Source organism: Ptychodera flava, chromosome 9, assembly GCF_041260155.1.
Source record: "Ptychodera flava strain L36383 chromosome 9, AS_Pfla_20210202, whole genome shotgun sequence".
NCBI classification, from domain to species: Eukaryota; Metazoa; Hemichordata; class Enteropneusta; family Ptychoderidae; genus Ptychodera; species Ptychodera flava.
Genome location: NC_091936.1, coordinates 3,319,658 through 3,335,383, shown reverse-complemented (window position 1 = coordinate 3,335,383; position 15,726 = coordinate 3,319,658). Strand labels below are relative to the sequence as shown.

General features: G+C 35.8%; 1 long non-coding RNA gene across 1 annotated transcript; it reads left to right on the top strand.

The window, feature by feature from the left end:
- The first annotated feature begins 12,857 nt into the window (after nt 1-12,857).
- On the top strand, nt 12,858-15,554 carry LOC139139771 (uncharacterized). Its single transcript, XR_011553877.1, has 2 exons — nt 12,858-13,043; nt 14,175-15,554. It is a non-coding gene; the product is annotated as an uncharacterized lncRNA (long non-coding RNA).
- The last annotated feature ends 172 nt before the right edge of the window (nt 15,555-15,726 follow it).

Sequence of the window (15,726 nt, the reverse complement as noted above, 5' to 3'; positions counted from 1 at the left end):
AGAGCTCTGTCAACTGTTGAGTCGCTTGTTTTTTCAAAACTGCTGGTCAGACAGCTTTAATATTTGGTTTACATGTCCCTAGGATGACCTTAGTGAGATAATTTCATACAGTCAGGAAATACTTAATTTTGTATCCATGTCTATAGTAGCTTCAGGGACTTTGGCCCTATGTTTATTTGAATTTGAAATAAGAGAAACAAAAGATTCAAAAAAGACACTCATCAGATTTCTCTGTAAAGGTTTTCCTCCTGTTTGATAGATGCAACTTCAAACATTTGTTGTAAAAGTAAGCCTGACAGCGCTGATAGATCAAGACTCTGAATATTCCACCTCCTCCTCATATCTATATCAGCAACATTCTGTGCTCTCGCTCAGCAATTCTGTGCTTTCACTGACTTTCACCCTCCCTACCCTCCTCAGTGATAATACAGACATTTTTGACGGAAAACAAAATGAAAACCATAGAATTTCAAAACCCTTCACTCTATGTCATGTAATATTTGAGTAATCATGAATGTAAGAACATGTTGTGACTGCAAAGTTGTAACAACTAAAACATTAGTGAAATGAAACATCAAAAATACCCTTTATTTGTGTGTCTTTGTTTTTAGTATATTGTGTCTCATACAGAGCAAATTTCAGAAGAAAATTTAAAATTTTAAAGCAGAATTATCTGGGAACAAGACCATCTATAGACAGTGTTTCTGCTAGGAATCAGGCAAAAGATGATAGCGGTGAAAGCTTTGTTGTTCGAAGTGTGACCCAGAATCCGGAAGCAGAGTACCAACATATGGTGATCTGTCATATTTGTTTGTGCTGATCTTTGACATAACAAATTTACATTAATTTAAAAAAATATAAAATGGAATAGTCGATATTCTTTCCAATATTCCAATCACATATTTAACTTTTCAATAACTACTTGTCCGTATACAATGTTGATTTGAATCCACAAAAGCTACACTCTTTACATTTCTGTAGTGTGACATATGCTTCAGGTGTTATAAACCATTAAAATAAAACACCAGTACCTAACTTCTGTAAGCAGTACAGAATGATTTGGTAGGATGCCAATCCACAGGGTTTAATCAACAGTTTATTGGTTGAAATCACACATCATATTTCTAAAACAATACAAAAAGAGAAACAACAGAAAAACAAAAGTGCTGATTCCAACTATTTAAATCCCATACACAATTCCAACTGGGCTTCTATTCTTCACTCTGTCAGTTTTCACATGTATATTTAACTGTCCATTTCTATCTAGTATTCACTAACTGCTTTTCTACTCACAATATTCATTGAGCTTAGACTAAGAAAAACCACTCCTGACATGTTCCTAGGTTAAACGCGCCTAAAGTTACATATTCAGCATGAGAATGTTGATGTCATCAATGAATGACATGCATTTTTTATAACAGATTATTTCTGAATGTAAAACTTGTTTTTAAAATGCCACAATGAATGATATCTTTCTGTTACTTTTGTTTCATGTTACACTTGTTGACTGCAAGTCAGATTAGTATAAAATCATGAAGTACCTGGCAGGCAGTTTTGCTGAAACCTTTCTCTTAGAGATGAATAATGCTGACAATTTAAATTAATCCTGATATTTTCTTCAAATAATGAAGTTTAAATTTTCATTGTTTCTATGTTTATCTGAAACAGATATTCACAAAGTTACACAATACCGACCAAGTCCAAGTACCTGTAGATGTACAGTTTTAAATGACCCCGATATAGAGGAACTCAACTTCAAAAGTACTTGTTATGTAAGTATTTAGTTTGACAAACTGACAATAATGTACACTATGTGTAATGACAGACTACTTTGTACAGTATTGTACACCACTGGACATGACCCCATGACTCACTTAATATCTAACATATCAGATTCATGTCCATAGAGATGCTTTCAAGGCATCAAGTTGCTTGCATACAATGAGATGAATTTCTCAAAAAATTCCTTTAAAATACAGGTAAGAACCCATAGCTCCAAGGGTTGACATGATATTGTATACCATTTCAGCATTTAATTCAAAATCTGGACGTTAAACTTCATGTCAAATTGAAGTAAAAGGTGGCTATTAGTGTCATAGTCACATTTAAAAATAGTCATGATATCATAATGTGAGTGTGTTATCATAGCCATAGATCTTTCAGAACTTTATATTTATGAAATGAAGGTGACAGACTGTTACATCACTTTGAACCGCAAGACCTCAACACTTCCTGGAGTAATTGTAGGATAAAAAGTATTACAAGATTTAGAGAGAAAAATCAAATGTTTCCTGTAAAAACTCTGACAGTGTGTGTACATAGTATGGTTCCAGGCAGATATATATAGATGCATCATTCAAAAATGGACATCAGTATCTGATTATCCAATGCTTACTAATTGTCACTAACTACTTGTCTGCTCACAATTTTTGTTTTTCTAGTTTACAAAAATCACCACTCCTAACATTGATATTTCTAGTCTAAGAAAATCACCACTCCTAACATTGATATTTCTAGTCTAAGAAATCACCACTCCTAACATTGATATTTCTACTCTAAGAAATCACCACTCCTAACATTGATATTTCTACTCTAAGAAAATCCCACTCCTAACATTGATATTTCTACTCTAAGAAATCACCACTCCTAACATTGATATTTCTACTCTAAGAAATCACCACTCCTAACATTGATATTTCTACTCTAAGAAATCTCTAAGAAATCACCACTCCTAACATTGATATTTCTACTCAAAGAAATCACCACTCCTAACATTGATATTTCTAGTCTAAGAAATCACCACTCCTAACATTGATATTTCTAGTCTAAGAAATCACCTCTTCTAACATTGATATTTCTACTCTAAGAAATCTCTAAGAAATCACCACTCCTAACATTGATATTTCTACTCTAAGAAATCACCACTCCTAACATTGATATTTCTAGTCTAAGAAATCACCACTCCTAACATTGATATTTCTAGTCTAAGAAATCACCTCTTCTAACATTGATATTTCTACTCTAAGAAATCTCTAAGAAATCACCACTCCTAACATTGATATTTCTAGTCTAAGAAATCACCACTCCTAACATTGATATTTCTAGTCTAAGAAATCTCTAAGAAATCACCACTCCTGACATTGATATTTCTACTCTAAGAAATCTCCACTCCTATTATTGATATTTCTAGTCTAAGAAATCACCACTCCTAACATTGATATTTCTACTCTAAGAAATCTCTAAGAAATCACCCGCTCCTAACATTGATATTTCTACTCTAAGAAATCACCACTCCTAACATTGATATTTCTAGTCTAAGAAATCTCCACTCCTAACATTGATATTTCTAGTCTGAGAAATCACTACTCCTAACATTGATATTTCTAGTCTAAGAAATCACCACTCCTAGCATTGATATTTCTAGTCTGAGAAATCACTACTCCTAACATTGATATTTCTAGTCTAAGAAATCACCACTCCTAGCATTGATATTTCTAGTCTAAGAAATCACCACTCCTAACATTGATATTTCTAGGTTACGATAGTTGACAGTATAGAGAGAGAGGCGGCAATAAAGTGTATGCATTTATAAAATGATTACAGCCCAATTATTTACCTTCTTTAAAAAAACAGTAAATGTCAAATATGAAACGCATAATGTTATGTTCAGTTGTCATTTACATAGTACTGACAGATATTGATTCTGATTTGTCGTAGAATGCATGTTGTGTCCACAATTAGAGTAAAATGCGCCAGATTTGTGTGAAAAATTATACTTAGATACTTGTAGTTGCAGATGTATGAAAACGATGTAAAACAGCAAGGAAATGAAAAGTGAAGATTATTGCAGTTACGCACTACACAATGGCTCATACCTAGCACAAAATTCTTTGCTTAACATAAGCCCTGTGTTTGGACATCCATTACATTTCAATGCATTACATTTTCAATGCATTATCATTGAAGTGAACCATTATTGAAATGTGATCAAACTTTAATGTAAAAATAAATAAAGTCTTAGAAGAAAACCTTAAAAGTGCAAACAGCATGTTATTGAGTATCAAAGAGCTCAGCAAACAATACTAAAACAACTCAATAATCAGCACTGATTGAATCCAGCCAATGTTCAACATGTGGCAGTACCATTTCTATCTTTATATACATTCTAATTATAAGACATAGTTGATACACCATAGCAATGAACTGACCAATCTCCCCCCCTCCTTTTTATGTTTTCTGCTTTTAAATCTACAGCTTGACCAGTTTAATGTACAGACTTTTTGTGCGGGATTTTTTAACTTTCCATACTCAAGGATCAATCATTCCATAGAGATAGACCATTCTAACATCTTCTGTCCCACCATTTTTATAGCTTTTGTAAAGGCAGTTTCCAGTGTGACAATTTAAGATTTACCGCTTAGATATCATACTATTTGTTCAAATGTGCTTGAATATTCATGTTTTTGCTTGCCTGATTACCAGAAATTACTATCGCTGTTACTATGGTCCTTCATAAACCATACTGTTACCATGATTGCCATGTTACCATGGTGTTACAAAGAACAACATCAGTGATATATTCTGTTTTAGTCATTTAATGTTCCAGTCCTCATCATATTAGTGATATGTACCTCTTCATTAGTTCCTGTAACCCTGCTTTCACAGGATACCATTCCAACTTATCTATTGTTTCCGACAGATTATCAGCACCTATTATATAATATTTTTTGTTTCCCTTCATCAGCACTCTTCTTAATTTATCGCTTCAAATCTATGATGCAATTTGAATTCAAGAATCTGATTTCAGTTTTTTTATTCACCCAGGTATTTTTATGCAGAGAGCCCTCGATAGCAAACAATGCATAATCACAATCATATGTGACCAGGGACCCCATCTCTGCTGTTAGTAACAAGAACAGACACAAGTTTTCAAGACAATCCAAGTGCTTGTGATGCAATCAAGGACACTGATAAAACTAAATAAGATCATTGCTATGATAATTACTTTGTTTTCACTCCCATCAAGTTCTTCTTATTTGTAGCAAAAGTATATTATACTCATTCCAATATCTAAACTCAAGTCTTTTAACATACATATTAGAACTTGGCTTTCAATCTATGTAAATGTATGTTGAAATGATGGTAACTCCAACTTTGTCTTGCCAGGTTACTTTTTCATCTTGATCTTCTCTCTGATCCTTGACCTTTGCCAATGGATTTAACCTTCATTTAAATGGCGAAAATCCTCTTTTTCTATGTAAAGACACTGCTTTCAAGTTGCAGAGATTTCTTGTCATTTATTTTAAAGGCAGCTTTTGAAAATTTGAAATTTTATCACTTCATCTTCAAGGCAAGTCTTCCTCATCAATGACATCATAAATGTTATATCTTTGTTTGTTTATGTTTGTTTGTAATTTTCTAAATGAATGGTTCTAAAACAAACGCTATTATCATGGCAGTATGTAACATAAATCAAATTGACAACACTGTCAATCCAAATGTAGAACATTTCCCGGTGCATGTATAGTAAATGTAATTTCCGATACACAGCTTTATATATGTTTCTGTAAAAGGAAATCTAAGCTGCCATTTTTAGCTCATAATGTTTCAATGAGATTTCTCATTTGATAGAAAATCTTGACATACAGTATTTGCTACAGGGTATAGCATTATGGGTTTAACATTTTACAACACAAACCTGGAAATACGATAATGAGCGTTGTTTGTATATAGTACACTATATAGTACATTACTTCACCTTCTATACACATTTCTTTACTAAAAGTACATTGTTATTTAATGATGTTCATGAGTCAGTGACAAAGGTAATATTTTCAGAGTGTTTTATGGTTATACTCACTCCTTGACTATTGCCTGTGTATTTCTATGAGGGTACAGAACAAGTACAAACATGGATGCGTTAAACCAAGAAGGATGAATAGTCATTGTACATGTACATGAATGACTACTTACCAAGTGATATTGACAGGGACAAACAGCATTCTTTTTACAAGAATTCTTCATTCATCTGTACCCAGGAAAAACCTTACATGCTTACCCAGAAAACATCTATTAACCATTGAAACTTGATTCTCCTGTGGTCAGACAAATCCAAGCCGGTCCAAAGAATTCTAGACTTATGCAGTAAAAAGGCATCCTACCTCTGCAGCAGGTCTTCTGATTATCCCATACGTACCTATACACACACCAAAAGCTAACCTCTGATTGTCCATCTTCATCTGACAATTCCGTTCTCTGTAAACAGAACACACACACAATAAAGTGTTGTCTTGCTTCTGCCAGTATACCCATGTAGTCTTTTTGTTGTTTTTAAATAAAGATGTGTCTTTTATGTGAAACTGTGTTTCTGTTTAATTTTATGTGTTGTGGAGAGTCCATCAGAGTTTTCATATTACAGCAAAGTTGTTTCCAGAGGAAATTTTTGATGACAAGCAATACTTAAAGCCTTACTTTGAAAATACCGTTATCAATAGTAATATTATTATTGTTGTTTCTAGTTGTAGAACAGGGATTGTCTCTACATAATCGGCTCCTTTGATCAATGCAGTATACCCTTATTTGCTGAACAAATCATCCAAATGTACCAACTTCAATAGAATATAGACAAAGTACCTTAGATAAAACAAATTATATTGAATTCTAGAAACAGGGTTAGGTATAATTGGGAACAAGAAAAACATTCAACTTATAGTGTAATCCAACATTATCTGCCAAAATTATCTTTTGCAATCAGCTACAAAACGGTTTGATTACTGTGTTAGAAGACTTGTTCAATATATTTAATTTTTTTAAAAATAATACCAAGAAAATTCAACAGAGTAATTGAATATGGAAAGTATACTGATTTAAATGTGGCAAGATTCAACTTTAATCCGGCCAATCACTTCTGTTTAAAATATTAATCAACACCGAACAGGAGAGATTGGCGGTTCGAACACTACCATAAAGTATCACCGTCCACTGTCCCTCGGGTGGAGGGACGGTGCGCCGTCTAATCACATGCATATCTTGCGTGACCGTCAACTCCAAAATGGCTCTCCATACTGCAGTTCGGATGCATTTAACAGCAGCCACAGTTGATTTTTGTCAAAAATCGGAATGACTTACTATTAAAATAATATTAAAATAACGCGTTATGCCGGCTAGTCCTACGGAAGGTTGTTGTCATATTGACGTTGCGGGAACAAGCGAAAGAATAAAGCACGTAACGATGAACAAAAGAACATCGCGTTGCCCATGACGACCGATTTCGTCTACCAATCAGCGTCTGGTGCGACAACCTGACGTTCGCATTTACTTTCCAGTCTCCATAGCAAGTTCCATACACGCGCCAATTGAGCACGCGCTTTGCAAACTACGGCACGAGCTGTTCTCGAATCAGAACTTGAGCTAGAACAATGAGAACATTGCTATGGAACTGCAATATCGTGCACGTGCAGGTGTAGCGGAAGTCAAAGACCCGTGTCCGTGTTTTCTTTTTTATGCACGGTTGAAATTGTTTCTTTACATTTTCCAAGAATCCGTATGAGAAAGCGGTTATCTTAATATGATATCACCTGTGACTTACAGTGCGGCTTCGATTGTAAAGTTTGGCCGAAATTGTACTGTAGGATGGCAGGATATACTCAAAATAAAATGTTTAGTCGGCAAATTGCGAGTTTCATAATTCAAACCATAGACCCTAAGTTCGAAGTCAGACCCACCGGCGCTTTCGATAGATTATTATCGATCTACTTTGTTCAACAAAAAAATTAGTAGTCGCCATGGAATACAAATTTTTAAGACATGTACACAGCAATCACTGAACTGTGTCGTGCCCTGTTATCACACGTCGCAACATCGAAGGTGTATCATGTTTGACGGCCCATATATCGGTTCTCACTAACATAAAGTTTGGTACTCGATGTTTTTACATGTCAAAAATATTAAACAACATTAATTAATAATTAAAAAAGCGAAAGTTCGTCAATACTACTGTTGTCTACTTTTTGCAGAGAAAAGTTCCCTTACCGGTCAAGTTACAACGCTGCTACAGGAAGCCACTGCACACACTGCGAATTCTATACGCAAATGGCGGAGTCTACAGTATGAACTTAGCAACGTTCTCGTTGCCCTGGCAACCAACTTTATTGACCAATCATCAAGAGACTTCGGTCTCGAAGTGATGAAGTATGAAACGCGCTCACGCATGCCGCGTAATAGTTCTCTTACCGGTTCCATGATGCATTGCGCGCTAAGGTATACAAGGCGTACGTTACTCATAGAACTTTTTAGCCGTAGGGTATACGCAGCAGGGTTTGTTACTCATAGAACACTATATGGCAGGGTACACGCCGATGGATACATGAGGCAATTTTTGGCGTTGCAAATTTGTGTTAATCTTGTATAACAATCCGTTGTACAACCCAAAATCAATATGTTTTTGTTGTTTTATGTGTATATGCAGTGTTTCATCCAGCCACAACAATGCATTGCTGGATAACCGGGAAAAGGTCTAGGCCTATGTGTCATACGTTTTGTTTACAAGCTCTGATAAATTAAATCTATTGTACGCGTACTCGGTATTTTACAAAGGCGTAGCTATTAAGACTTTTGATAATGTACAAGTAATTATTCAGCAGAGGCAAGCGAAACCACTCCACACACCGAAAAAAATTGAAAATAAGAGGTAGTAACACACGCGCAAGCATAACAGCGTGGATTCGATTATTTTCTATGACAAACACTCTATGCTCAATAAAACAATTTTAAACGAAAAACGACTTTTGTAGATGATAAATCCACAGAGCAAAGCTGAAGAGTATAACTAAAACCAACCGTTCTAAACCACTTTGTTGGGCAAGCCAGTCAGTATCCGAATCAATCTGGAACACCGACTTCGTGGTGACACCTATTACGTTCCGAAACAATAGCGGGATTTTTTTTTCTTGAGCGATACAAAAATGTAAATTATTGAAATGGAGCAATCTTATATGTGGCATTCACTTACATTTTTGCAAACGACGCATTTCGCAAAAGTTCAGACGCCAGTTCCGATGCTTACGGTCGTCTATACGAACGTAATGCTGAACGTTGATCATAAACGATGGCTTCTATACGCAGTAAACATAGCGACGGTATCGTCGTCAGTGGTAACTAACTTTACCGACCAATCAGACGCAATAGCTCTTTTACCGGTTCCATGATGCAGTGCGCGCCAGGGTATACAAACCGTACGTTACGCATAGAACTTTTTAGCCGTAGGGTACACGCAGGGTACGTTACTCATAGAACTCTATGGCAGGGTACATCCTGAACCTATATTTTCGTTGCTGATGGTTATATTATATATGGGGCATTATTTGGTATTGCAAATTTGTGTCATTCTTCTATAACAATCCGTTGTACAAAACAAATCTGCATGTTTTCGCTGTTTTTAGCTTTTATACGGAGTTTGATAAAGTCACTACAATGCATTGTGGGATAACCGGGAAAAGGTCTATACTTTCATTTTAACAGTGACGACAGAAACAGACAACAATGAGAGAAACGTTCGAATAGCTCCTACGTAAGTCGCGTCACGCACCAACACTGTTCGACTTGGTGTCGCTCTTGCCTATACTCGGTAATTTTCGGATCACTTGTCGGAATATCACGAGCATACAACTGATGTACGATATTGCAAACCCCGATTACAACGAGTAAAATACATAGAAAAATAAAATCATTTGTTTGTTTTCTTTAAGACAATACCGATAAGTCTATTGTGACACTCCTTCTCGTGCCAGTGGTTCTCAATACCGAATTTTGCTTGTTTTGCATTATGAACATAGAATGATCATAAATTGCCTACATAGAATGATCATAAATTGCCTAAAGACAACACAGTTTTGTTCATTCGTGTTACCAAGAAAGTAAAGTAAAACATAAATGAAGTGACGTTATTACCTTTTAACTTTTTCTCCATGTGTTTCGCGATTAGATATCCGACAGTTTGTGATGCACCTGTCGAATCACAAACATCAACGAACAATGTTAAACTGACGCTGTGACGTACTTTGTTCGAACAATGGGGTAATCTCGCGTGTCCTCAGCTCCATAGAAAATTACCCATCCTGCTTTGCCGAGAGATGCTGATGTATGACAGTTGGTGATATTTGGAAAGTTGTGTAAATCTGCTGGACGGTTCGAACTAAGTAGATGTCTCTATTTACAGCATTATTTTAAACCCCAGGGTTTCTATGGAGTTATTTGGCCTGTCGAAATCTGAACTTCATCTCCAGCAACAATTGTATCAAATTATTTATCAATGGGATAAACAAGGTACGCTTTGTAGCTTTGGAACACACCGTGTGTTGATCGAATAGGCCTTTTTTGATATAGTATATGTGTACATCGTAGTTTTTCTGAACATCGAACTGATAAAAGTTTATTAAACTTTGATGTCGTATCCGGGTAGCCTGAGTTCAAACTCTCTCGCGTTTTGTATCAAAATAGTTAAGTCATTTGGCATTTGGAGGTTATGGGAGGGTGAAATGATTCGAAACTGTAACATTTGATGCTATTCTCTGCACTATGGTTTCTTCTGCATTTGTTGCTGCGTTTGCTTATCACCATGCTCCAACGCAGTATTTGTATATTATATGATTTTAAACATGAGATCGAAATTCACAGCTTCTGCATTAGGCCTATATCGAAAAATCATGGACCGTTCACGATTTTTTAACAATGTCACTTCATGCGGCATCAATTATTAAAGAAACTCACAGACCAAGCCTGACAGATACCCCGAGTGTAAAATGAAACTATGAACAGTCATTAAGTGCTACGGAATCAACGCAATAATAATTATAATGTAAGGTTATAGGTTTTCGCTATGCCTTCTGGGTAATTGGAGAGTTTCAAAAATAAAACGCGATAAATTTAGTATATGATACAACTTTTATCAAATTTTCATCATGTCATATCCACCATTTCTGCACAGCAGTATCCTGGCAGATTCAAGTCGAAGCAAAACAGCAGAAACTGAAGATTTATCATTTCAGATTTAATTTAAAGGTACTTATGTTAGAATTTGCAGAGTTTGGCAGTTGATAATTACAACACGAATCTGTAGAAACTTCAAAAGCTAGCATAGATCAAGGCAAAGTGATCGACTCTGGCAGACGATATTCGACACTAAATTTGGGCGTAAAACGGCATGCTCGTACAGTTGACATAGATCCAGAGTATGTCTCTTGCACTCCTGGCAATGTCTCACCGTTCAGATTATATGAAGGTAATTATGATTTATTGACCGCTTTTGCCTCTGTTTATTGGTTTCTGTAAATGCAAAATGAAACTGAGATGATACAAATTAAACAACTTTTTAACAGCCAATAATCAATTATTCCATTTTGTTCATGTTCTTATTGATCGACGTTAATTTTCGCAACAATTGCTAATTTGACGGATGTCGCGGTAACTTTTGTTGGACTTTCCGATATATTTGCTCTGTATCGTGATGTAAAACATCGTATCTTGGTCCATCGCAAAAATCACGAGGAAAAGCTTGTATCAAATTGTCAACACAGCCTATGTATATGATATATATGTAATGGTATAACATTATTGAATTGATTATTGAATTTGACTGCTAAACTGAGTCTGGACTGAAATTCATTAATAAACAGTTACATATCAAATATTGTACAGGATGCGTAGTGTTGTCAAGTTGTACTTTGTATTTCAACGTACTCTAGAGAGATGAAGGATTGTTTTGCAGAACAGTGATAATGAAAATATCGCAAGTAACAGATATTGCCCTTTTAATAACAGAAGACATCACCGGTAACATGAATTGAAAATATCGATGATACGGCCATTCTAGGCTTCAGTTGGTTTGAAATATATGAACAGCACTTGATGCCAAGTATCTCATTTCAATTTTAAATGTAAATATACAAATATTCCACAAACTGCACAAAGTCATCAAATTGTCCTTAGTAATGGCGCAGAGTGGGGGTGTCAAGAATTGTTTTATCATTGATTTGACAGAGGCACAAGAAGATTTTGCTGACCCATCTCTCCCTGATTAACTATAAATCGCTGCGAATTACAAGCTTTCTCTCTTTTAATATTTCAAACATAATGATTGGCTTGCTCACTTTCTCCTTGTTATATTTCCATTCGTCTTTGGTTGGCCCTATCCAAGGACGGCAAACAAAGGAAGTTATGCATAAACCAAGATTGGAATTAATTTGGGATAATTGGATCTTCATATATTTTACAAATTTCTCAAAAATGTTAGGTGCTCTACAGCTGAATGTTGCCATATTACAGATTACTCATAAAAACAAGTATTTAATTTAAAAATAAAAGCAGATGAGCTTACATTTGCAGATTAAACAGACATTACTTCACCATCCATGGCCAATTATCCCAAATTAGTACCAATCGTGTTAAACGGAGATCGAGTACAAACTTGGCACTTGAGAAATGCGGTGCGTTCAATGCATATATATATATATATATATATATATATATATATATATATATATATATATATATATTAGATAACTGACCAACGTTGTTTGTGCAACTTTCAAATATTGTTACACTCGTGAAGTACGCTCCTATGCTTTCTACATCTTCATGTCACCATGGCTATAGCACAGTCACCTGTGGTCGGTCTATTCCGCTCGGCGTCTATGCCCCCATAGACATAGACGCCGAGCTCCGAATAGGTTTGTACGAAATAGGAGAGACACAAGAGAAACTATTGTAAATGATTTCATTTTTTAAAAATTTACCGACTTGAACCAAGTCTAGGGTTGGACGTATGCATTGTTTACACTAGTACCTTCGTTGGCGTTGAGGGTCATGCGACCTCACATGGAGGCCACACCCTTACATGTAATAGGTGATGTTTTGGCTTCGTTTGGCTAATAGATAACCGACCAACGTGGTCGCAGCTGACACGTTTCTCGAACCACGGAACTAGCACACAGGTAGCCAGCTAACTCCATGCTTTGACCAATCCAATCTTTGCCAGATTACTGAAGGTAAGTGCTACAGAAAATCAACAAGTGATTCAAGGATGGCACTGCAACATTCTGGTTGGTAACGCTATTTAAATGACAATGCGCACCTGTTGATATGTGATACCACGCTGCAGTTGACCAGTCACGTGACTAGCCAGCCATTGTTTTGAAGCGATGTCTGTGGTCTGGTACAGAACTGAGTCCCTCTCTCCCACTTCTTTGACATATTACGGATCCATCATTGACTTTTTGTGTGCACAGCAAATAGAACCAATAAGAACTGATAGCCTGGGTAATCCAACTAACTTCGATTAAATATCAAATACAGAAAAATTAGTAAGACAGTTAATAGGTAACCAATTCAATGAACACCTCGGGGACACGGTGCACCACTTTACCCCTTAAAGTGTGTAAAATGTGTAAATGCATTTATCGTGAAAATGCAAATGTTTTGCTTGAAAGTGAGACCTAGCGGCAGTTTAGGTGAGAATTCAATGAACATGATAAAATATATTCCTGAAAATGGAAAAGCAGGCTTTCAGGGAAAAATGTTCACTGAATGTGTCAAAACAACAGCGATATCAGAGTCAGAAATATACTCTGGTGAAGATTATGATTATATACCGTATGTAACCAATAATTGGCAGTAGCACAACTGCATTGAAAACTGTTTAAAGATTCAAATAACAAGTACGCTGTGTATAAAATTTGGGAGCAGAGTAGGGACTTGGGAAAAGCTCTTTCAACTAATTTCTTTTGTCAGGTCAACGTTAATATATATGGTGATTTCGAGCTTACACGGGTTGTGATATACAAGTATACATATGTGTGTGAAAATAATATATATATATATTGTATATATATATATATATATATATATATATATATATATATATATATATATATATATATATATATATATATACACATATTCATTCTGTCTGTCTGAGGATTGCAGGATGCATGAAACTTATAAGTACCAGCTGTATTCAGGATTGGCTGAAGTTACAAAGTAACTGAGTTGTGACTCTAACGTTCACGCTTTCCGAAAAATGGTCAGAATAGACGTATATAGAAGAATAACTGAGTACACCCTAACTAACCTCTCTCTCTCTCTCTCTCTCTCTCTCTCTGCGCTATTGAATGTTTCAGGTCAGAGTAAAACATGTTCACCCATGAAGAGGCTCTAAACTTTGTCGAGAAGGATCTGAAAATTGGAAATCCATCAGGAAAGTTTAAGGAAAATCGACTTGCGTTTCTCAACTCCGTGATCCGAGCCTATCACTACTCGATTCCCTTCCAGAATATCACTTTACTCTGTCACAACAAAGATGAAAGACGAGCGCCCTCTATTGAAGAAATGAAAGAAGATACTGAAGCGCTGATTGGAGGAATTTGTTTAGTGAACAATGTAGCTTTGAAGTTCATCTTAGAGTCTGTTGGCTATGACGTAGTTTTCATTCCAGCTTGCGTTGCTAATCCTGATGATCACTGTTTATTTGTTGTCAACAACGTGATAAGTGATGGTGATCAGTTCATGGTCGATGTTGGGTCTGGTTATCCAACCTTCCAAGCCATTCCTTTGGATTTTGAACAAGAATCTCCTGTCTATAGTCATTCATTTTGTCAGTATAAGTTCCTGAGAAACGGTGATGTCATTGAAAGACACATTATGAAAAACATACGGAAACTCACCAAAGAAACTGCAAAGCCTTTACCTCAGAATTCGACCTGTAAGTGGACACGTTGTTATGATTTCAAGCTTACACCGGTTGATTACAGCTACTATGATACTGTTATGCATGGTGTTTACACAATACCTGGAACAACTCCCTTTCTTGTAAGTCTGAGGGTTGTTTCTTTTCTAAACGGCAGATGCGTTGCTTTAAGAGACAGATCCCTTCTAACAGAGCAAGACGACAAATGTCTGCACGAGACAAAGTTGGAATCTCTTGAAGAAATGAAACAGTTGATTTTGAAATTATGTCCACAAATTCAAGAGGTCAAGATTGACAGAGCATTGCATTACTGGGAAAAAGAAATTATGCCGACTTTGAAATGATTTAAGATAAAGTAAAAATCTGTCAACTGTAAAAGCCGTTGGAAGCTACTGTTTTCCGTGATTTTATAAACTATCGTATTGCATGATACAATGGAGAATTCGATTCAGAAAAATGAGCCTGCGCAGTTGGGCTGAAGCGTGCGGAAAGCGATACATGCAGTTACTCCCATTCACCCCAGTCAAAATTATTTACGTTATATCTTTCACTACATGAGAAGTCATTGTACAGGGGCAAATTTCCGTTCTTGGCATTAATTTTATGATTATTTTTGTCTCATTAGAGATTTTATTGGTGTTACTGTACTTGCTTGTCATGTATAACATAATATAATAGGTGAAAATCTTACCGTTTCAAGGAAAACGTATACTTTGCGATTGTATTGCAATAATCAAACACTAGTGCTATTTTCAGATGTGATAATAATTAAAATGTTTGGATTTAATAAAATACCAGAGCCGAAATAAAAAAATATTGATTTTATTCCGTAATAAAGCTTTGTGTTATCGTTCGGATAGCGTGGAAACGGAAAACCTGGACGGCGACACAGATATTTTAACATCTTGTCAGTGTGATCAGACATTCAATGGAGATATTCCCTCGTCGAGTCGATGAATTTCAACGATCACACGTCCCTGTTCATA